This window comes from Sturnira hondurensis, unplaced genomic scaffold (genome assembly GCF_014824575.4).
Source record: "Sturnira hondurensis isolate 20B ecotype Veracruz unplaced genomic scaffold, ASM1482457v3 Scaffold0024152, whole genome shotgun sequence".
In the NCBI taxonomy this organism is placed as follows: domain Eukaryota; kingdom Metazoa; phylum Chordata; class Mammalia; order Chiroptera; family Phyllostomidae; genus Sturnira; species Sturnira hondurensis.
Genome location: NW_028096783.1, coordinates 9,160,157 through 9,182,255, shown reverse-complemented (window position 1 = coordinate 9,182,255; position 22,099 = coordinate 9,160,157). Strand labels below are relative to the sequence as shown.

Here is a 22,099-nt window from a genome sequence, read left to right as displayed (position 1 = left end):
CGCACGATCACTGGCCTGCCAGGACCGCAAACTGCCGGCTTCAGAACAGCCTAAAATACCCTGCACACAGATGCTTCCCCAGTGGGGTCCATGGGTCGGTGCCAGTCAGGGAAGACTTTCTACCAGCTCATGGTCACAAGTGCAAAGCAAGAACAATGCAGAGAGGTTGCATGTGCACTCGTGTGCATATGTGTGCATGGATGCATAGGTACGTGTGCATGCGAGAAAAGCAGACATGGATCGTAAATGCTTTTCGTGGGGCTCTGTTCAACCCTGTTCACCTCTGTTCAACTCTGTTCAACCCAGAGAACAGTTCTTTTTCCTCTCCTCACCTTTGAGGGGTTGAATTACGTAATGGAACGATGGTGAAAGGGAACACGATTAATATTCCATCAGTATACAAGTTTGTCCACTCTCTCGGTCTGTGAATGTTTTTCACCATTGGACTGATGGGAAGACCACGTCTGGAGACTGCACCCTGCCGCAGGGTTCCCCTTCGAGTGCATGTGGTGGGGCTCACTGTTTTCGGAGGAAGCCTAACTCAGTTTTGGCTGGTTCTCATAGCTAGAAAATGCTTTCTTATCTGGAGCTGAAGATTGGCTTCCTTTAACATCTATTAGCTAGTCCTAACCCTACAGTCCAGAGCAAGGCAGTTTCTCTTTCATAGTTTCTTCAAACATTGGGGGACCCCCAGGTGGCTGAAGGGTCCCTGCCTTGGCTAGGATTTCTAGGACCAGTGACAACCCTAGTGAGGGATGAAGGGAGACACATCTCTGGTTGCCTCTTTCATGCCTCTACTGCGCAGCCTCCTGATGACGAAAAGAAGGACAACGGTAGCTAACATTCCACAAGCACTTATTTTGTGTGAGGTACTGTGAGCACGGGACAGCGGATGGAAGCTTCAGTCCTCACAACCTGCCTCTGAGGCAGAGCCCTTGCCAGCCCCACCTTTCAGAGGAAAAACTGGGGCACAGAGAGATTAAGTAACTTGCCCACAGTCATCCCGCCAGTCAGGCTGAGCCATGCAGTCTGACCCCAGAGCTCACACTGTGTCTGTGGAACTTTAACCGGTACTCCCACCACCAGGTGCCTTTGCTCACGCTCTCTTCTACTCATCGCTATAAAGTTAGTAAAATGTGAGGCCAGACTTACACAATAGACCCAAAGTGAGGGGGCTGTTCACCCCTCGGTTGGACATGGTATGGCTACAAACGCACCGATGATCACAGTTTATGGGTTTGGCAACAACACCGCACCCTGGGCTCATCCTGAGCTTGTGTTTAACTCAACCTACTTTTTTTTAAACCAAGTCACCCTATTCTGTGCTTTTGCAATTGATTTTTGGATGCAAGAGTAGGATTGGTGTGTATATTCCTGTTAACTTTTTTCTACAATTCTGTAAAAAATAGAAATGGATTTTCATGTGAACATAAAGTGACTGGATGGTTTAGAGTGATGGGGTGGTAGGCAATTCTACTTTATTTTCCAAATTATTTTATTTATGGCTGTCATGATGTTATTGTGCAAGAAGCAAAAACTGATGGAGGAAAGATGTACTTTCTAGTTTGGGCCAATCCTTTCAGCATGTTAAAAGCTTTGTAACCCTCTGGAATCTATCTTTCTGGCAAAGCTTTGCAGTGTGTGCAAACAGCAAGTCTGCCGTATCTTCTTCAGAGATACTGCTGTCTCAGCAGACGGTCCCAGAGACTGGGACAAAACCCCGCCACGGTCAGTTCAGCCTGGAGACTTTGTGTGCTGCATTCCTGTGTGCCCAGCAGCACGGGGCCAGCACCTTAGGAGGACAAAGGCTGGAGCCTGTTGCTGCCAGGGGCTGTTTCTGAGATGCTGGTAGTGGATGCTGGCTGGAATAAACAAAATCCATCATTAAACATTTCCACTGACTTTTTCTGAGGACCTGACGCATGCTGGGTATTCTACTAACTACACAGCTGCATAAGGTGCGGTCTTTGTCCTCAGAGACTTGCCATCCAGTGATCTGGTCTTGTCTCTGAGGTTGCACAGGGGGTACCAGACAGCCTCAGAGCAAGTGCCTCGTCCTAGTGGACATGACCATGAACAGGAAGGACGTTTTCTTTCCATGGGCACATCACGCTATAGTCCGTGCCCGAGGCTTCTACCTGAAATTCCTCCTCTCCCAAGAAGCCTCTGGGTCTCAATTAGAAGGACAATACTAAAGGTGGGGGTGGGTGGGACTTCTCTTATTCCTGTCATTGTCTTGTTGAAAAACCTTCAGTGGTGACTTTGGATGGTGACAGAGAGTTACTAGATTTGTGGTAATCACTTGATAAAACATGTAGATGTCGAATCACTGTGTTGCACACCTGAAATGAATATAGTATTCTGTATCAACTAGGGTTAAAAACCAAACACTTCCACGGCTCCACGAGCTCACAGCCCAGCCCGGCCTCCCTGTCTGAACATTGCAGCCCCGATGCTCTGGCCGGTCCGGCTTGCTCAGCGTCAGTCCCTGCCTGGGTCTCTCTTGGACTGACGGGCCTCTGTGTTGTCCCAAGGCTCTGCGTACTTTCTGTCCTCCTTTCTGGGACTGCTCCCCTCTCCCTCCGTTCTGTCAGCCACATCTCACCCGCCTAGCCCTCCAAGACCCCAGCCAGGCTACACCGCCCCCTGAAAACTGCCTTGAGTGCGCGGCCCTCGATTCTCTGTGGAGGGAGAATTATAGTCTCAGTTCAGCTCGACTTTACACAGAGTCTTGTCTTGTCTGATGCCGTTTTGTGTGGTTAATCTTATTCCCCCAGTGACGTGGCAGCACTTTTGTAACAGGATCTGCGGGCCTCATTCCTGCGGCCACTCGAGAGTGTTAATCAGCGCGAACACCTGACGATACTACCTGCTGCATCCTCCTCACTCTCGTCCTTGCTTTTGCCACTTTATCCCAGAAAGAGGGTCAAAGACAGTCATACGGTTGATCTTCCCAGCCTTGCCCGATTATTCCCACACACATCCTTTTCCTTCCAGCCCAATTAGACTCTTCAATGTGTCTTGAAAGTTCTTTCCCACATCACCTTTCCATGTTCGTGCCATAGACAACAGCATGCGTTTTGTTGTTTGTTTGCTTGTTTTTTGCAGCCTTCCCCACATACACTACAGGCTGCTCAGCTCTGTCCCCTGCTTGGGGTCCTCCCAGATAGGAGGCACAAGTAGCTCATTGTTGCCTCGGCCAGCCACAGCCATGAGCCCGGAATCTTTCTCAGGGATTGCTATGGGGAAGGGGATGGAACTCAAAGAAATTGAGGCAACAAGCAGGTGAGAGAGAGGGAGAGATCCCATCTCTTTGTCCCGCTTAGCCACCTTCCAATGACAGCTGTGTACCAGGAGTCCCTTGCTCGGGAGACTTCTCACTCAGCACTGTGGGCACGGGGCCGCCGGGCCTGGGCCTGCTCCTGAGCCTGACCTGCCACTGACTTTCCTGTCATCTGCACCTGGCTGTCACTCCCAGCAGGGTCATACACAGTCTATAAAGATGTTTCTTTTGTCAACAGGTGAAGTCTGGAGCAGGACGCCGAAGCTGTCTGTCCTCCATGCCGCTCAATAGAAGAAGGACTGTGAACTGTGAGTAAATCTGATTGGCGTTTTCCATGGCGACTCATTGAGGTCGTGGGTTAAAGACCAGCTCAAGCCTGCTCTTTAACACCAGGCCCTTCGCAGGAGAGAACACTCAACTATGGGCTCATCAGAATCTGAACTACAGCGGGCCTTTGATTAGGTTAAGTCTGGATGTGACACAGATGTCCTGTCATATGACATTCTATGTAATTACACCGCTGACTGTGCAGTAGGTGGCCTTGCTGGGTTACTGTATCAGAGTGTCACAGAGGGACGCTCTTGAGTTGGCAAGGCTGACCCTGTTGTGTGTGGGCTAAGCCTGGGGGTCCGTGAGAGAGGGGCCTGGGCTAAGGCCATTGTCCCTGCTTTTACATCTTGTTATTTCTAGGGGCGGGGTGGAGAAGGACCAGGAAATACCGCTGGTCACTTCCCTTCCCTTCCCCAGTGATATCCCACCTTATACTTGTGCAGACTGGTTCATGTTGGTTCTCCCCTTGCAAAGTGAGCTCACCTACAGGACCCGGCCTCAGCCCGGGCTCCTCTGTGGGGCCTTCTTTGGTAACTCCAGCTACAAGTGATTTCTCCCTTTTCCGAACTTCTTAGCTGCATTCACGTTCTGAGCAGCACCCCACCCTGCCCGCCCACCCCAGGCTGGGAGTTCCCCGGAAGTAGTCTGGGATTCCCACATCTGCATGTCCCCGGTGCACCCGCGACCCGGTTGCCACTCCGCAGATGTGAGCTGGGAGGCTGGGCTGCCCCGGCTCCCCCACCCTGCTTCTGCGGCTACCAGAGGCTGAGCCGCTGCTCCGACTTTGATAGAACATTGGCTTCCAACCAGTCCATGGAATTATAAATGATTAACCGTTATCAGCACACATCTTCACCTCTGTGTAAAAATAGATTGACTGTAATGAGTATTTGAATAAATCATAAGAATGGCCGCCCTGTGATCGTCTAACATCCTGCCGATGGCTGCCCGGTGAGTGAGCAGGGCGCCAGCCCTCCCGCCTAATGGTCTGCGATTTGGTGCTGGTCGCCTCTGTGATTGACGGCCACCTCTCCCGGGGCACCTCCTCTGCAGCCCAGGCTCTGGAGTGGTCGGATCCCCAGGCCCAGGGGGTGGTAAAGGTGCTTCCCCCCATCTTGCTCCAGGAAAGCCTACCTAGGAGACAGGGCTGGCGGTGAGGGAGCCAGAGCGGAACGATAATGACCTTTGTAAGAATCAATGCGTCCTCTCACTGGGGGTTAGAGGGTCCTCGTAAGTCAAGTCAAGTACGAGGGGAGCAAGCTGAGCGTGAACCTTAATGAGAGCAGGGTGCCTGGGGGAAATAGGTCTCCATGTTCTCTCCCCGTCCCTGAGAGTGGCCAGGCTCCTGGGCCATGCACAGTCAGACACAGCTCCCTCGCAGAGACACAGGCTTGGCCTGCACTGAGGAACGAGGAGAAAGAGGTCTCTTCAGGTCCCAGGGCTCAGGCACGGGAAGAATTGAATGGTCTTTGGGGGTTGGAGGACAGGATTCAGGGAGGCAGGCTCTTTGGGCCTGGGACCTGCTGAGCAGGAAACAGTCTGGGAGCCTGGGGTCTCGGAGAGGAGGCTGGTGACGGCTGCATTTGAACGAGAGGCGGTGAACGTGCTCATTTAGTTTCAGCGGTTTTCGGTGGGCAGGGCTGTGCAACAAGGTACCCCTGAGCTGAGTGATGGAACAGTGTTCCTCATGCTCACACCATCTGTGGGATGGGAATCCACACCAGACCCAGGAGGGGCAGCTGGTCTCTGCTCCCCCAGGTCTCCCTTGGGGCCAATCAAAATCTGGGTGCCAGGCCCTGGCTGGTGTAGCTCAGTGGATTGAGCACGGGCCTGGGAACCACACGATCGCGGTTCAATTCCCACTCAGGGCACATGCCTGGGTTGCAGGCCAGTTCCCAGCAGGGGACTCATGAGAGGCAACCATACATTGATATTTCTCTCCTTCTCTCCTTCCCTTCTAAAGATAAATAAATAAATAAAATCTTAAAAAAAAATCTGGGTGCCCAAATCATCCACAGGCCCATCCTTCGGGGGGTTGAATGCTAACTGCTGGCTGAGACATCAGCTGGGTCATCAGCCAGACTGTGTGCTTCCCCCTGTAGCTGGCTTCCTTACCGTCTGGCAGCTGGGTGCCAGAGGGCACCTCCTGGGGCAGAGGCGGAGCCAGGAGGGAGCCAGGAGGGAACATGGTTGCCTCTTGTGGCCTGCCCTCGAAGGCAGGTGGCGTCACTTCCACCACATCCCCGACGGAGGCAGGGACAGGGCCCCAGGTTTGAAGAAGGGAGCACAGAGAGAGCTCGACCACCATGCGTCAGGCGGGGAGAACAGCGGCGCAATGACATGGAGCTTGGAGAACACCACCCCCACAGCCAGTGTTTGCACAGCCTGGCACAACGTGGCCTCATCTGTCTTCAAGGACAGGCTAAAGAAACCCTCACCTTAGGTCACGACACTGTCACTGCACCCTCAGAATGGCCGGGTTCAGAGGGCCCCCAGGGACCACACTAGGCTTCCTCCCAAGGCAGGACTTCCTGAGGTATGCGGGTGTCTGAGGCCCTGCAGTGGGAGGAAACCTCTGCCTTTTGGTCCGTCTCTGCCAGATTGGGTCTGGTTTACAGTCCACAGTTTGATGTGCAGGTCTGCAGAGGGACTTGGACCAAGTCCTTGTTTCCTAGGGGGTCACCGGGGAGAGGTGAGTCACAGGGCCCTGAAAGGGGGAATTCCCTTCCAGGACTCCTATGACCAGGGACCCTATAAGCCTCGAGCCTTTCATTCCCATCCAGAGCCCTCCAGACCCTCAGCTCTGTGGCCTTCCACACTGGGGTACTTTCCAGCCGACAGGACGTGCGTGGACGGGAGGCCGGAGCAGCCCTTCCTCCCCGCGCCCCATGTCGCCTGTCTCCTTCCTTCCCCTCTGACTTTACAACCTGGGGGCGAAGCAGGGCCGCCCTGAAGGACCAGGCTCCTGTCCTTTGTCATTTTCCCCACCCAGATGCAGCTAAATTTCAAAAGAGAATCTTAGTGCCCTGGGTGCCTTGTTGTCACTTAAGGGGATAGAAACAAAACTCAGGCAATCAAAGAGTGGACACAGAACCCGGCCATTCTCACAAAGGACTGAGGTCTGAGAGTGTCTAACGCAGAAAGGGAGGGCCAGGGAAGAGAGGGTGAGGTGGGCTTGGTTTTGCTGGAAAGGTGCTGGTGTTTGGCGGGAGTCTTGGAGTCTTTCGCAAGTCAGCTCAGTAGTAATGTTAATAACCAACACCTACCGGGCACTGACTACACGCTAGGCACCAAGCCGAGTAACCACTTGACAGCATTTTCTCATTGAACGCTTACACTACTGTATGAGGCACTGTGATTAGCTTTGTATTATAGAGAAGAGCAGAGGCTGAGAGAACACCAGAAACACCCTAGTAAGTGATGGAGAAAGTTAGGGATGGAGCTGAAATCAAATTAGGAAACCGCTTCACTGTGAGGCTCCAAGAACCTCGGTTTACTGTCCTGTAAAATGGGGCTGTCTGATTATGCCATGTCCAGTGTCCCCCCCAGCTCTGAGATTCTAAATGTGCACAAGAGACAATGGGGACTTGTTTAAATTCGTCTAAAGTGGGGGCCCACTTTCTTGAAACCAGTCTGCGCAGAAGCTTGTAGTGATTTCCTGTTCCCTGCTTCCCCCGCTGTGAAACGTAAGTCAGGAAGCGAATGTTTAATTCGGGCAGGTGAAGGGAGCAGAGACGAACAGAAAGATCATTAGTATTTTCAAGGCTCCAGCTTGGCGGGCGGAGGGGTACTGCACTGGGTTTCAAGTCCAAAGCTGAGTTTGAGTCCCGGCCTGTGACTTAGGATCCTGGGCCCATCTCTTTGGTCTTCGATTCCCCATCTCTACCCTGAAAATAGGACTGCACACACTTCCCAGGCCTGCCGTGGGACTGAGCGAGGTCCTGCACGACAGCAGCCGGGCCACCCCTGCACGTGGTGGCTGCTCAGAACGGTTTGGGCAGCCGTCCACCCGCTGAATAAATAGAAAGTGGAGCTGAGTGGTTGTTCCTCTCCACTGCTTCTGACAGAGATGGTCAAGAATCTTTCCTTTTACTGTACCGTCCATATAAGTTCACTCATGAACTATTGATATTTTAATAATACACATTAGCATCTTGCCCTTTGACAAATGAATATTGAATGAGCCATAAAGAGGCAAAGAGTAACCAGGTATGGCAGTGTGGGGAAGCTGGACTCAGCAGTGGTTGTCAGAGGGAATGCCTCCTTCCAGGGCCTCGTGACTCACTTCTCTCCCCAGGGGACCCCCCCCCCCGCCCCCCAGGAAACAGCCCTTAAGAGGAGCTCAGATTCCAGCCCAGTCTGAGCAGGATTTGTCCTCAGTTTTCCTTTGGTTGGCTGGAGGCGAGACTTGGGAGGAGAAAGAACAGGCCATTGAAGAGCTGCTACAGGCAAGGACGGTTCACCCCTGCGTGAAGCACCTTGGATCTGCCGCTCTACCTTTGCTGCAGGTGCAGGCTCCTTCCTCCTGAGCTCTCTCCTGCTCCGTAAATTAAAAGTCTGCAGACAGATTGTATGCCCGCAAGAAATCTCCTTTCTCTACCAGGTCTTGATGGGCGCCCATGTTGCGGCGAGTGCTAAGGTTTCTATGATGTAATTTCCTGCCTCCCCCAGCTCCTGCTCCCTGCCCGGCTGCCACAGCCTCCAGTTGCCCATGGCCTCCATCTGGGCCGGGAGTCCTCGTGTGTGCGGAGAATGGCGACAGGGCTCTTGGTCGGTCCGGTTTAATTGGAGTGATTTAATGGCGTTTCTGGCAGATTCAGATTTATATGGCTTTCTGAGCTGCAAATCTGCTTTCTAAATGTAGAATTTTTGTGGAGTGGTAAAAAATAATGGCTGTTCTGTGATTCCTGCCTCCTGAGCTAGGAGATTGCAATTTACATTATGCAAATAGACATTATGCAATCAAGGCACTTTAGCAGGAATCTGGTGGCAGGGAGGCCGCTGATGAGACGGTGAGGTCTGCAGCCCCAACTCAAGGGGCTCTGGAAGCAGGAGACCCAGGGGGGAGGGGCGGGGTGGGCGGCAGGAGGCGGGGACTCTTCCTCTGGGCCAGGGAAGCCAGTGGAGCCCGCCCGGGATGCGTGCATCCGGGAAGCTGCCAAAGCGGCTCTCTCAATTAATGGCTTTGTTTAATCATACCCCCTGTCCAGAGGACTATTGTCTTACGGATAATTTTGTTTGCCTAACGAGATTTTGCTAATTAAATCTCCTTTCAGTTGGCGTGACTGTGCCTGTAGCTTCTTCATAAACCTTTCTGGAGTGGACCTAGGAAGGAGGACCGGGAGGCTGGGGAGGGGAGAGAGAGAGCTGGCGGGAGAGACACCCCTACAGCAAGCAGGAGGACGGGGAAGGCTGGGAGCAGGGTTTGGAAACTACAAAGTGATTGCCATCACCCACCTTGCCTTTCTTTCCTGCTCACTGGAAATCTAGACAGTCATAAATCTGTGTCCAGCCTGAGGGATTTCTTCCCCTTTTCTCTTCCTCTATGTCTCCATGATCCCTTCTCAGATTCTTCCAGAATCCCTAGGAGGGGCTGAGGATTTTCACAGACTGCTCTGAGTAGCTCTGGCTGTGGTGGGGGGTTGGGGGATGGGGGTTGGGGGGGACCAGTGGTGATGCTAAAGACAGTTAGTGATGTGGGAACTGCTCTCCTTGCCTTTGTTGTTAGCCAGCCAGTCTGGCTCTTCGGAGAAGATAAATTGCTCCAAAATTGGCCATTTCTCCAGGAATGACGGCCTGAATCAAAGAGGAGAATACCTCCTTACATTCACTTATCGTCAGAGCTAGCTAAGGGCAGCCTCCTCCGGTTGGAGGAACCTAGTGCTGCGCCTACAATAGTCGGAGCCTGATGAAGGCTGCTGTACCTGACGGTGCCTCACCCGCGCTCCATGGCCCCCACTGGCTCTTCACTGTCTGCAGCTTCCTTGGCCTGGCTCACCTTGGGCTTTGCAGCTCAACCCTGTCTACTTGTCCAGTTTCATCCACCACGCCCTTGCTGCTCCCTCTTCCCTGTCTGTTACAGACCCTCGGACGCTCGGGCATTCTCCCACCCCGGCACCCAGATATGCCGGGTCATCCAAGTGCTCTGTGTAGCTTCACACCTCAGTGCTGTAGCGTCGCCGTTTCCTCTGTCTGGAATCACCCTGGCCTGGATCACCCCTCTCCATTTGTAATACCCAGCTCAAATATCCCCCATGATACTTCCCTCCAGAGCCTCCCCCTCTCTCCCAAAACATGGCTGCACTCCTTGTGCCTTCTGTCATCACAGGGCCTCAGTCGTGGTTGTTTGTCTGTCTATCCAAGTTAAGGGGGGGACCTTATCCTCCTAATCCCAGTACCTAGAATCATGCCTGGCCATGACAGGTGCCCTCCTGTTGAATAAGGTGGATGAATGAACCAAGGAGAAGAGGGTGAACGGTGGAGTGGCACTGTCTAGTGGGGTCCCCAGCTCCAGGACGGATGTGGTTGGGATCAAGAGCTGACTCCCGTGGCGACCATGGAGTTGCTGGGCTGCCCGCTACCTGTACTGTTGCCTTCACTTGCAGGTGGGAAGGCCCTATTTCCTTCTGTGTTCTGGGCCCTGTTCCAGGTGACAGTTTTCACACATTCTCACATGGATCCTAAGGCAGGTGCTGTTTTTGCAGAGGGAACTGGGGCTCCTGTGTCCTCGTCAGAGGACAAAGTAACTGGGCTCACTGGTGGGGCCCACAGGATCCACCTGCAGTAGGTGAGAGTTCCTATGCTTGCCTGTCTCCCACCCCCACCATTTACGCATCCCTCCATCCCTCAACTCACCCTCTCATCGGCCCACCCACTCACGTTCCTTATCTAAGCCACACACTTGCTCCCCTGCGGCTGGGTTTTACACGTGCTGAAATCCCTGTGCATCTGGCAAAGCCCAGGCTGTGCAGGGCAGCCTTTGGCTGCCAGCTGGACTCTTACCCAGCCAGTGGAGGGGACGTCAGGGTGGAAGAGTCTGCATTCCATGCTTCAGGGCACAGGGACACCCCTGGAGAACAGCTCAGTTGTGTCATAAGGGCGTGTGTGTGCTCAGTGTGCATATGTGTGGTGTGTGCGTGTACAGGCTGTGGGGTGTGTGTGTAAGGCCGAGGCAGTTTTGAAGAGAGTGGCTCTGTGGTTTCCTTGGTTCCTGACTTTCAGCGCTTTGCTCTTTGCCCCACCGGCATTCCCCTTTGGTCTTGGTGTGTCTGCCGGCATCTGTCTCTTCATCTTGGGTTCTCATCTTCCTAACATCCGCACCATGCCATGCGGAGTCTGAAGCGTTTCTCAGTACTTAGTAGGTGCTCAACAAATGCCCCGCGATGCACGGAATGATTGAATGAACAAGTGAGTGATGGAATGAGTGGACAAGCATGCTCTTCGGCGTCAGGCCTGAGCTGAGCCCTACCTAGTGCTGCTACTTACATGTGGGAACTTGGGTTTAATTTTCTCATCCAGAAAACAAGAACACCGATACTGCCTCTCCCAGCTTTCTCAAAGGGTTGTTGGTGGGATTATAGGGGATGTGTGAAAGTGTTTTATGAGCTCTAAAGCGCCCTAGGAGTAGAAGAGGTTGTTGCTATAATGATTATTACACTTGAAGTGATCTCTGTGTTTGAAAATTAGGGATTCTGTGTCCAGGAATAGCGAACCGCCCAGGCCTGATTTGAACTCTGGGGCTTGCAGAGCAATCAGTACGGAAACTGATTCAGGTTTGTCCGACTGTGCAAACTTACAGGGGCCGGGGTGGAAGAAAGGCTGGTGAAAGCGGCCTGTCTTCATGCAGGCCACCTGTCCCCTGGTGGCCCATGTAGATGGTCCATCCTGGGACTCTACAGCTGCCCAGACTCTGTGCCCCATTATCCCAGCCTGTGCTGTTTCCGCTTTCCCCTCTTCTCCAGCGGTCTCTTGACCCTCTCTGCCAAGGTCCTGCACTGGCCCCTTCCAGGGACATGCACGCCTCCCTGAGGGCATTTATCACAGGCTAATCAAGTCTGCCCCTCTCCATACTGCATGCACCGCTAAGGCAGGTACTGAGGATGAGTGGATGGTTGGGAAAAGGCAAAGGGAAGGGCTGAGGTCTGGCAAATGCCCAGAATTCGAGCTTTTGAGGCACCCTAAGCTGTAGGGGAAGGTGAGGAAGGAGAAGCTCCAGAGAACTTAGCACTGCATTACATTCCTCCCACATTTCTGAGAGCTGTTTCTCGCCTTCCCTCATGCCCAGAAGCTCAAACAGGCTGATCTTCCCTGGGGTCACTGGGTTTGGGGACTCCAGTTCTACATAGGTGGCGGGTAGCTGGCCCTCAGCCAGACAGGCAGCGAGGCCTGCAGGTTGGAGCTGAGTCCTGAGGACGGCGGGGAGATACCTGCCTGTTGCTGACCCCTGCAGGTGAGCAGTTACCCACCTGCGGAAGCAGGTGCTGCTTCCTTCCATCCCAGCCCTTCCAGGTTCTGTCTCTCTGAGGCCCCAGCTGGTGGGGGGTCTGCAGGAAGCCCTCCCAGGGACTGGCTCCCTTGCTTTATCCCTGTGTCTGGAGGCGGCTTGTCCCCACCCAGCTTGGGGCCTCCCCCTCCCCCAACCCCCTCCCGACTCTCCACAGCCCCAGGCGGCCACAGCAGAGTGCCAGAGGCTGGAAGGCTTTTCATTACCGAATGCACTGAACCTGTTTGTGAGTGTTTTGCAAAGTGTTTAATCCAAGGTGTTCCCTCAATTAAATTAGTGCAAACATCTGTGTCCCACATCCACCTCCATTTGCATTCTGTGCCATTTATTACAGCGGGAAATTGGAAGGCACCTTAGGAATACTTAGGACTGAATTAGGCTGGGTGGGGGTGGGCATCTGGGGGTGGCGATCTGGGGGTGCCTGTGAGGTTGGTCCACAAGGCGGATCCCTCTCCAGGCTAGGCCTTGTGGTGGAGCCGCTCTCTGGCTCCGGAGAGTGAGAGGGACGGTGTTCAGGCTGGTCTTGTCCAAGAGGTTGGGGAGGGGGTTAATTAACACCTCTGCTTCCCACCTGGGCCCAAGTCCCTGCAGAGGCAGGAGGATTTCACTGCTGTTGCTTTATAACTTTAAGCCCAGTTTTAAAAAAGCGTATCACACTCAAGTGACCCGTCTGGGTCTCTCCCCAGGGAACCCTTTGCTGCTGGCAGGTGGGTTTTTCCGTCATGAAACTGCTGAGCCTTGGTGTCTGGCTGGGTGTGGGTGGCAGCTCTTCCTCACACCATGTGATCCCCACGACTGTCAAGTACTCCGGGAGTCCCACTGCGATACCAGCCCAGGAGGGACCGAAGGACAGGAATGGCGTCTGCCCTGTGATGGCCACGGCCCGCAGTGCTTCTCAGGCATTGTCTGTGGGCATCTCCCACCAGCCCCCTGAGACAGGGCCTCCACCAGCACAGACCAGGGGGCCAGGCTCAATCAGAAAGGTCAAGCAACGTGCTCACGGTTCCACGGCTAGAAAGAGGAGCGTGGGATTTGAACCCAGGCTTCCCCAACTGCCAAGATGGTGTGCTTCCCACTGCGCTTGGACACCTCTCTTATCTGAAGCAGTTGGTATTGGTGTTGAATCGGGGACCTGGCCACTAGGGTGGCAGAGCCTATGGCTCCTAGGGTCTAGGGTGGGTCACTCAGCCTGCAGGTGACCCAGCCGAGGGGAGGGTGCCTGGCTTCCGTGGGGTGGGGCAGGGAGGAAACCGAACACTCCAGGGAGCGAGAAAGAGGCTCATGGGATGCTCAACGACTTTAGAGATCACTGGATTCCTCAGTATTGAGTGGGGAAACTGAGTCTCCACAGAGGCAATGGCTTGCCTGGAGCCACCAAGGGTCCTGGGGTAGGATTCTGATTCCTGGGTGGGGAGGGCAATGTCAGGACCTGGGGAGGTTCCAGGGGTTTTGTAGGATGGGTGCTGGCTTTCTAGGTGCACAATGCAGATCAAGGCTGGAGCGAGGAGCTGGGGGAGGGGAGGGTGGGAGGCTGCTGTGGACCAGTTACCACGGGTCCTTCTGAGATGCGCTTCACAGAGAGCCTTCCACGTCTGGATGGCTGCGGCCGTCTTCAGCCTGGGCCCTGAGGCAGGTCCTTACTGACTCCTGGGTTTCACCAAGGGCTGTCCAGGGGGCAGCAGAACATGAAGAGATGGGAGGAAACCCCGAACCTGGGGCTGTGCCCTGCCTGCTGGTGTCCATCTTGGCCGTCCCCTGCCCGCCCTGTGGAAGCCTCGGGAGGAACAGAGTGCAGTGGATTTCTGCTCTAGTGCCTGCTCTCCCGTGCCCTCCCCTGATGAGACAGGACCATGTCTTAGCCTCAGGTTCCCCATGGGTTAGTGGGGAGAACAATCTCACCTTACAGGGCTGTTGGGAAAATTGAAGACAGAACAGGCATGCCTGCGCAGCTTCAGGGGTCAGAACGTGGTCACTAGTGTTTCTTTCTTGCCCATGGCTGTCTGCTTTTCCCTCTCAGACCCTGTGCCTGCGTCTGGATATCGAGGGGCGGGGGCTCTGTCGACAAGATGATGGACAGGGTCTTCCTCCTCCCTCCTCTCCCTCTCTCATCAAAAGACTTTAATAACTGCATCTCCGCATGTGGCCCTGCCTGGGGTTTTATAAGAATGAATTGCTTATCCCAGCTCTTACGTCCTAGAGATGACAAGCTGCACTCAGTACACATTTATTATGCGCTGACTGTGTGTGGTACCCAGCTCTGGGCACTACTTGGCAAGCCTGAGAGTGACCCCCGGGGCTTCTGGTCTCCTCCCAGGGACCTGATGGTTCCTGCTTTCTTTGGATTTGCTGAGTCTAGGCCCATCTGTCTTTATAAGGAGGGTTTGCAGTTTCTGTACCCTCTGTACCCCTCTGCTTCCTCACTTGAGGGTCTCTGCCTGGAAGGCCCGTCACCCCGCTCGCTGACCTGGGCAGAGCTCAGTTTCTGGGTGATGTGTAGTGTGTGACCACATCTCAGCCAGGGGTTATCTCTCTGGAGCTCCGGTGTATCTTGGTCCTCTTACTGTGACTGTTTATCGCCCTGTACTTCAGTGACATCTTTACTAGAGGTGCCTTGCTCCAGTAAAAGAGTCCAGGTAGAGAGTTCTGAGTGCAGCGTCTGGAGCCAGCACCGGCCCTCATGGGTGTCTACTCTGCCCTGCGTGGAGGCCAGGTCTTCCTCGGTCCCCCCAGCAGAGGGGCAGGCCCATTGTGGTAGAATGCCTTCCTGTCCTGTGAGCCTCAGTAAATGCTTATTCCCTTGGATGGGCCACTGGCGCGTGTGAAGGGAGGCAGTCACGGCAGCGGGACCGTCTCATTTCGGGTGTTTGGTCTGAGAGCCTGTCCCCATCTTTCCTGTCTGCAATTCTAGGAAGTCTTCCTTCTCTCCCACTCACTGGCCTCAGAGTGCAGCCTCCAGATTGAGCTGAGGACGGGCAGAGAAGAACGGTCCCCTTAATTTACTGCCCCTGTGTCTCTGCCACAGACATTTCCTTTTCCTGAAACCTCTCTTCCCCTCGACGTCGCCCTCGTCTCTTGCCACCTCTCTTGTCCCATGCCACCACTCCCTCTGCGGAACGCAGTTTCTCCCTCCCAGGGCATCAGGTCTGAGTCTCCAGCACTGACCCGTCCACCCACATCCCCAGTGTATCTGCATCTGTCCTTTTCCATGAAGTGGGTCAGAGCAGGGTCCGTGGCTGACGGCTTGTCACCCTCGCTCCACCTAGCACAGCACCCAGTGAACGAATGAACGGGACTCCTAGCCGCCTTCAGAGGGAGGTGTTTGGGCTCTCCTCGCACCCTCCACTCTGACTTTTCTGTCCCAGGGTTCCGATGGACCCGGAGGCACCTTTGTTGCCAGTTCCTGGAAACTGGACGCCACGGCCAGTGAGGGAAAAACAGGTGTTAAGTTCTGTCAGGTGCGCTGAGCAGACTGGAATTACTTCTGCGGGGCAGGCCTGTCAGGTCTCAGCAAGCTGATACCCTCTGTGCAACGTCTCTGACAAAGAGCCTGCAAGCGGGGCCATTGGAATAAGAGAAGAAAACGTTATACCTTTGTTTATTTGTGTTTTTATCGCATCCTGTTTAGGTTTCTGCTGTTGAATATGTTCCACAAGACACGCCATGTATTGGTGGAAGAGCATGCCTGATGTATATATGTACATGCATATTTCATACATATAAATTAGAATTTTTTACTGTAGGGTTATAAACCCATCTGAGGACCATGGACTTAGGCCGCTGCCCCACTGCCCCACTGCCCAGGAGGTGAGACTAGTGTGTATTTGCTAGTGTCTCCGGACAAATGTCTCACCCCTTAGTGCGGCATCATCTCATGCCCAAAGATTCACATCCTGAATCTGATCCCATAGCAAATTCAGGGAAAGGAGCTGGGGATCCTATTGCCCTGTGAGTGTCCATGGGACACTGTAGGTGCTCGGTAAATTACGTGTGACTTGGACTTATATTCATTTGAATCGATTGAGGCTGTCTGAGAATCGTTTAAAGTTTCACAATTTGACCTTGACTTAATCCTCAATGGCCTATCCCCCGACAGCACAGGACGTGTTTACCACAGACCCGCTATGCAACAATGACAAAAAAATACGTGTCTATTGTGCACCAGGTTCTGAGTTGGGTGCTCGGTGACAAGTCAGAGGTCCGCACCCTCCAATTACGTGCATTCCTTTTTCTCAGAAACAGCCAAACAAAAAGCAGCCAAACAAAAACAACCTTCATAATGTAAGCAGCGCTCCCCCGTTCACTGGGCTTATTTGGAAACAAATCCCAGGCCTCATTCCATCACCTCTGCAAACGCTCCAGTCAGTACCCACGGCCTTTTAGGGAGACAGGCCCGGCAACCAATAGTGCTGTGTCCAGAGCAGTGCCAGACAGACCCCGTGGGCATGGCCAGGCCCTGCGTGGGCCGCAGTGTGTGCTCAGCAGGCCATGGGGGACGAGAGTGGGTCAGGAATGATTTTTATATAAGTGATGCTGAGGCTGAGGCTGAGTCTCTCAGCCTGACTTGCGGGCCCCGTGTTGAAATTTCAGAACCAGAGAGAGGGCCCATCAGATAAGGAGTGAACACGAGAGGGAGGTGGCCTTCACAGGAGGCAGATAGCTGCTTACAGATGTTCCCGCTTGCCTCCCTCCTCTGAAAGTGAGAAGAGCACAGCCCGGAAAGCCCAGGCCCCTTGCCCTCGGCCACCGCCCTGGAGATGGGCAGCAGCAGAACCGGGGCCCGGGGCTGCGCTCCTTCCTGGGCCTCCTTTCCGCACACGGACGGCGCCAGGCTGGGCCAGCCTTTCTCACACACCCAGCTTTCTGTGTCCAGGAACGACTCACACTGGGCCTCCGCCTCCGCCCTCCCACCGCCTCCTGAGGGGCCCGCGGCCGGCAGCCCAGGAACCAGCGTCCCTGCGTGTGACTTCCCCTTTCTTCCTGTACAAGTTGAGCACCGCCACCCTGCTGTCTGTTTTTCCTTGCTAAGGTTCAGTTCTAATTATGTTGATTTTCTTCATCCCACCCCCTCCTGGAAGCTTATTAGGTTGAATATTTTTATTTATTATCATTTCGCCCAACTCCTGCCAGCATTTCCAATTACTCTCCCCGCTTCCTTGTAATTGTCTTTCCGTAATGGCTCCGAAACAATTGCGCTAAATGAGGTGTCTCCTGGAAGATGAGAGTCTCACTTCATTAAAGGCTAATGTATTCTCAGCTCCAGCTCTGTGGGGCTAGCTTGGAAGGAAGACATTTAAACAGCTTCTTTTATTTTATAGGGAGCAACTTTTCGGTGACGAAGATGTCTGTGGGGTATATGTGGATGTGTGTGCGTTTCCTGATTTTAATTTAAAGAAAGTTTAGAAAATAGCGTAAGTCTCTCTCATTGGCGAGCCTCTGTTCTCAGGTAGCTGAGATTTCCGCCGGTGGGGTGCAGAGCTCTGGAGCAGCGTGGGAAGGGCCTGCGTGTTCAGATGTCCTCCCCACCTTCCTGCAGGGTCCTCCCCCCCTCCCCGTGTCTCCTGCTCCTTGCCTGCTGGGTCAGCCCCAGACCTCTCCGAGCCCCTGTCCGCTGTTTCTGCTGCCTGCTTACTGCGCTCAGCTTCCAATGTGGTGATGATCTCCGGTTACGTATTACTTATTCTTCAGTTAATGCATCCTAACTCTATCATTCATGTGTCCCTCATTCATTCATTTGTCCATTTGTTGTCCATTCCACACAAGTTTATTGCGCGCTGTGTTCAGGCATCACTGAGGATTGCGGTTTGCCCTTCGGAGCCTAGAGGGCAGGGAGAAGCCAGGGACGGACGACTGGAAGGCAGGCACTTCCAGTACGGGATGTCAAGTGTTGTAGCCAGGCAAGAGCAGACCATCCTGCAAGCACTGGGGAGTGGTGGGGGGTGCAACTAATAAAACTGTGGGGTCAAGGGAGGCTTCTTCTGGGAGAAGGGCTCTGGGTTGATCCCTGAAGGACGAGGACTCAGCCGAGTGCCAAGGGAGCAGGACTGAGGCTGTGGTGAGAGGTGGGGCAGGAGACTGTGGAGGATCTTGAATGTCCGGCTACCAGGGAGCGGGGTGGGGGCGCACAGATGACTTCTATGCAGGGAGCTGGTTTGGCCAGACCTATGTTTTGGAAAGACTGCTCTTGCTTCGGTACCTAGGATGGGTAGAAGAAGGCAATAAATAAAGATAAAAAATAAAAGGCAAGGAGGCCTTTAGGAAGCTGTTGCAAGGGATGATGCGCTGCCTGAAGGAAGGAAGTGGCGACAGAGAAAGAGAACACCGTGTGCACTGGTGAGGTGTTACAGGTGGAGGAGAGAAAGGCTGGAAATGGGTGGGGCCGAGGGGGAGGGGGAATCCGGGATGAGAGCTGCTTTTCCGGTTTGGGTGGCGGATGAATGCGTGGCAGCGTCCTGAATCCGGGACAAGGACGGGTCTCCATGAGAAGTCCTCATAGCTCCCCGGGGATATCGGACCCTAAGCTCGAGGACAGCTCTGGAACCGCACACCTGCACCAGCGGGGCCTGTGGGTCGTGTACAGGTGTCAGCTCACTCTTCTGAGGGCTGCTGTTACACCAAAAATGTCAACTTCCACAGCTGAAAGTCTTTATGGGAAACAGGCTTCACTGGGCCACTGCGGGCAAAAAATGACCAGTTGTGGGGCCCGGAGCCTAAACCGGCAGCAGCATCGCCGGGTAGGAAAGACAGCGTGTCCTTCGTGTGGGAGTTTGCTAGTGTTTTTGTACATCAAGGAGCAGAAGAGGGAAGGAGATGGAAACCGTCGGAAAGAATTTACATCAGCTACAGGTGAAGGGGTGGGAGACGTGGAGCCAGCTCTGGGAGAGGCTCACAGCCTGTAGAAAAGGCCTGTCTGCTCCTGCAGAGAGGCTGCAGCTGAGGCCCGGAAAGGCCGTGTGTAACGGAGCCTCCCACCGTTCGATGGCGCCTGGCTAGGACGATCTGCCGAAATAGCCACCTGGAAATCAATCTGTTGAAGTTCCAGCGGATACCCAGGAATTTGAGCAGTCCTCTGTCAGGGCTGGTCCTCCGCTGAGAACAGGCTGCCAGTCCTGTTTTTCTCTCACTTTCCAGCTGCTGTAGCTCTAATTTAGAACATCTCGGAATTTCCTCCCGGTTCGGGGTCACGTGTGGCCGCATCTGCGGAGCTCATTAACATGCCGGTGCGCAGGGGCCTCTGCATGAGCAGGTCACGTGCGGGCTCTGACTTCTGACCCAGGCACAGAGCCCATCCGGAGGCCTTCAAATATTGCCCAAGCAGCTCCCGTGGCGCAGGGCTGCCTCGGCTACAGGGCTTTTTATTTTACAGTTGAGGAAGAGTAGAAAGGCCGTTTCTGATATGTTTGGGTTGGAAGTGAAGAATTGAAGCTCACACCATGTGGCGAGTCAAGTACATCCAGAAGTGTTTTTGTGCCTCTGAGGCATTTTTTTCAGGTCCCTGGTAGCTGGCCAGCAGCCACAGTGATAGTAGTCATAAAAGTAATAATAATGATTTTGATATTTTTCAAGGCCTACTATGTCCCAGGCACCCTTTAAGCACTGACATGCAGGATCTCGTTCAGTCCTCACAATGATGCTACCATGTAGGCGTTATTACGGGCTCTGTTTTACAGAGGAGGCACCAGTGGCACAAAGAGGTTGAGCAAACGGCTACCAGGGCTCCACGGCCAGCAGTTGCTCTCCTAGAGTCGAGAAAAGAGGGAGTCTGGCCAGACCAGCGTCAGTCTGGGGACAGCCGAGGACTAAGAGAAATGGTTTGATTCAGTCCTCCTTGCTGTTTTCCATATTGCTGTTCAAGCCTTCAGTTTATACAGCCTAACTCATTCATTCATCCGTTCATTCATTCATCCATGCATCCATGCATCCGTCCATCCATGTCCTTCGAGGCCCTGTGTGAAGGCCTCTGATCCCCTGGCAGAGCCAGACCCTCCTTTGCAACTGGTTCCCAGGATGTATACATTTCTCGATAGTAATGTCTTTCTGAGTCTGTTGCCTCAACTCCAGGAAGTGATCTTGGCTCACTCTTGTATATATCCTTGGTGCCCAGTGCAGAGCCTGGCACACTGTAGGTTTTCTATGAATACATGCACGCTAGTAGGGAGGCCAGCATTTTTGGGAGGGAGGCACTAGAGGTCAGAGTAAAGGAGATCCCTTAGCCCCACCCCCTGTCCATTCTGGGGGAGCAAGCAGATTGGGCTCAGCTCCCCATGGCAATGCCCGCTGTCATGAGGGGGCAGCTGTCAGGAGCAAAATCTCCCTCTGCATTCCGGAAAATGTGGGAATGACCTAAGTTCGCCTCCAGGGCGGGGAACTGAAGGAAGCAGTGTCTAGCTGGGTGTTTATTCTGATGAGGTGCTTATGTAACTCCAGGCTTTCCTGGGCTCCCGGGGGCTGGGGAGAGCACCAAGGAAGCAGACAGGCAGAGAGGCATCACTTGTGCCGTCAGACCGCTGGAGTGAAGAGGTGAGCGCCTCCATCTTCCTCAGAGACTTAGCACCACGGCACTTGCCAAGCAGGGTTTTTTTGCAAAGAATAAAATGTGTCTTTGCATATTCAAGTGCAAAAAGTCACCAACAGTTTTGCATCTTCCTGATCTCACTCTGATTGGCCTTCCTCCAAGGCTGCCATGGGTGCCAAGAGCTTCGGCACTCGGGAAGAGCCGGGCCCCGCCTCCTGCAGCTCCCTCCTGAGCCAAGGCGCCAGGGCTCTGGTCACAGTATGAGGGCAGTGAGGGGAGGAAATGGGGGAAAGCGGACTGGCTCTGAGAGGCGGGGGTCCTGGTCACTACACAGCGGCATGACTTTGGGCAGGCGGCCAATGCTTTCTGAGCCTGTTTCTGTGTCTGTAAGATGATGAGAACCGGCCGTCCTGCCTGTCTGGCTCCCAGGTTGGTTTGAGTTTCCATATGCTGCAGCGATGCACGAGGTCATGACCACTTTGTGGTGCTGCCTCTCGTCTGAGTCCTCTTCCCATCCTGGCCAGCCCTCTCCTCCTCCAGCTCTAGTGCTGAGTCAGGTGTCCCTGCCTCACTCTCTGGGACACCGAGGACAAGGATCTAGCTGAATTTCAAGTCTGAGGTCCTCTGGGGCTCCTGCAATCAACAGACAACGCCCCCGGAGCCCAAGAGAGATGGGAAACGGACCCGCGTGGTGCAGGTCAATGAGAAACGTGGGACAAGAAGTCCAGGACCAGGCTGGACAGACTACAACTTCGTTCATTCATTTGCTAAGAGCCTATACCATGCCATGCACTGAGCTGGACAATGAAGATGTGGGAGTGGGTGCACAGGCCCTGTCCTCTCAGAGATCACAGTCCAGTAGACATTCTGCATTAGTGCCCACCCTTCTCCATTTTACAGATGAGATAGAAAAGAAGGCCCAGGAGAGGAAGTGACGATCACGTGGTCACATGGCCAGTCAGTGGACACAGCAGGATGAAAAAACCCACCTTCTAAAGATGAAATGAGCACATGCCAAGGGCCTGGGACCTACCTAGTGAGAACTCCATAGACGTTCCTCTTAGGTTTCCAGGCTGTAGGGGCCTGTCCCTTTGTCCCATGCAGCCCCTCACTGGCCCTGAGCACCAGCCTTGCTCATGGGTTGAGGTGGGATTTTAAAATGCGACAGAGCCACCCCAAGATGGAATCGATAGAAGTGGCATGGGAATGACAGTGGGCCTGAGGCTCTGGGCTGGGGGCGTTTTATTCTCTCATCCAGCAGGTGCCTGTGGTGTGAGCCTTCTGTGTGGGAGGCACTGGGGTGACACTGCCGAGCACCTGCAAGCCCCCTACCCTCTAGGGATGTATGTCTTAGTGGGGACCGGGTGGAACAGTCAGCCGCACTGAAGGCGGATAGTTTGAGCAGGAGATAAGGATTATGAAAGTCACATGCAGGAAGATATTAGAGATTAACCAGGTGGTGAATTTGGGG

General features: G+C 53.9%; 1 protein-coding gene across 3 annotated transcripts in view; it reads left to right on the top strand.

Annotated features, from left to right (window-relative positions):
* Positions 1 to 22,099, top strand: part of PKNOX2 (PBX/knotted 1 homeobox 2) — a 254,565-nt gene that overhangs the window by 61,783 nt on the left and 170,683 nt on the right. For all 3 annotated transcript variants that reach the window (XM_037038201.1, XM_037038199.1, XM_037038200.1), the window contains exon 2: positions 3,522 to 3,591. The gene's annotated coding sequence lies outside the window, so the exon portion shown is untranslated. The remainder of the gene's footprint in view (positions 1 to 3,521; positions 3,592 to 22,099) is intronic.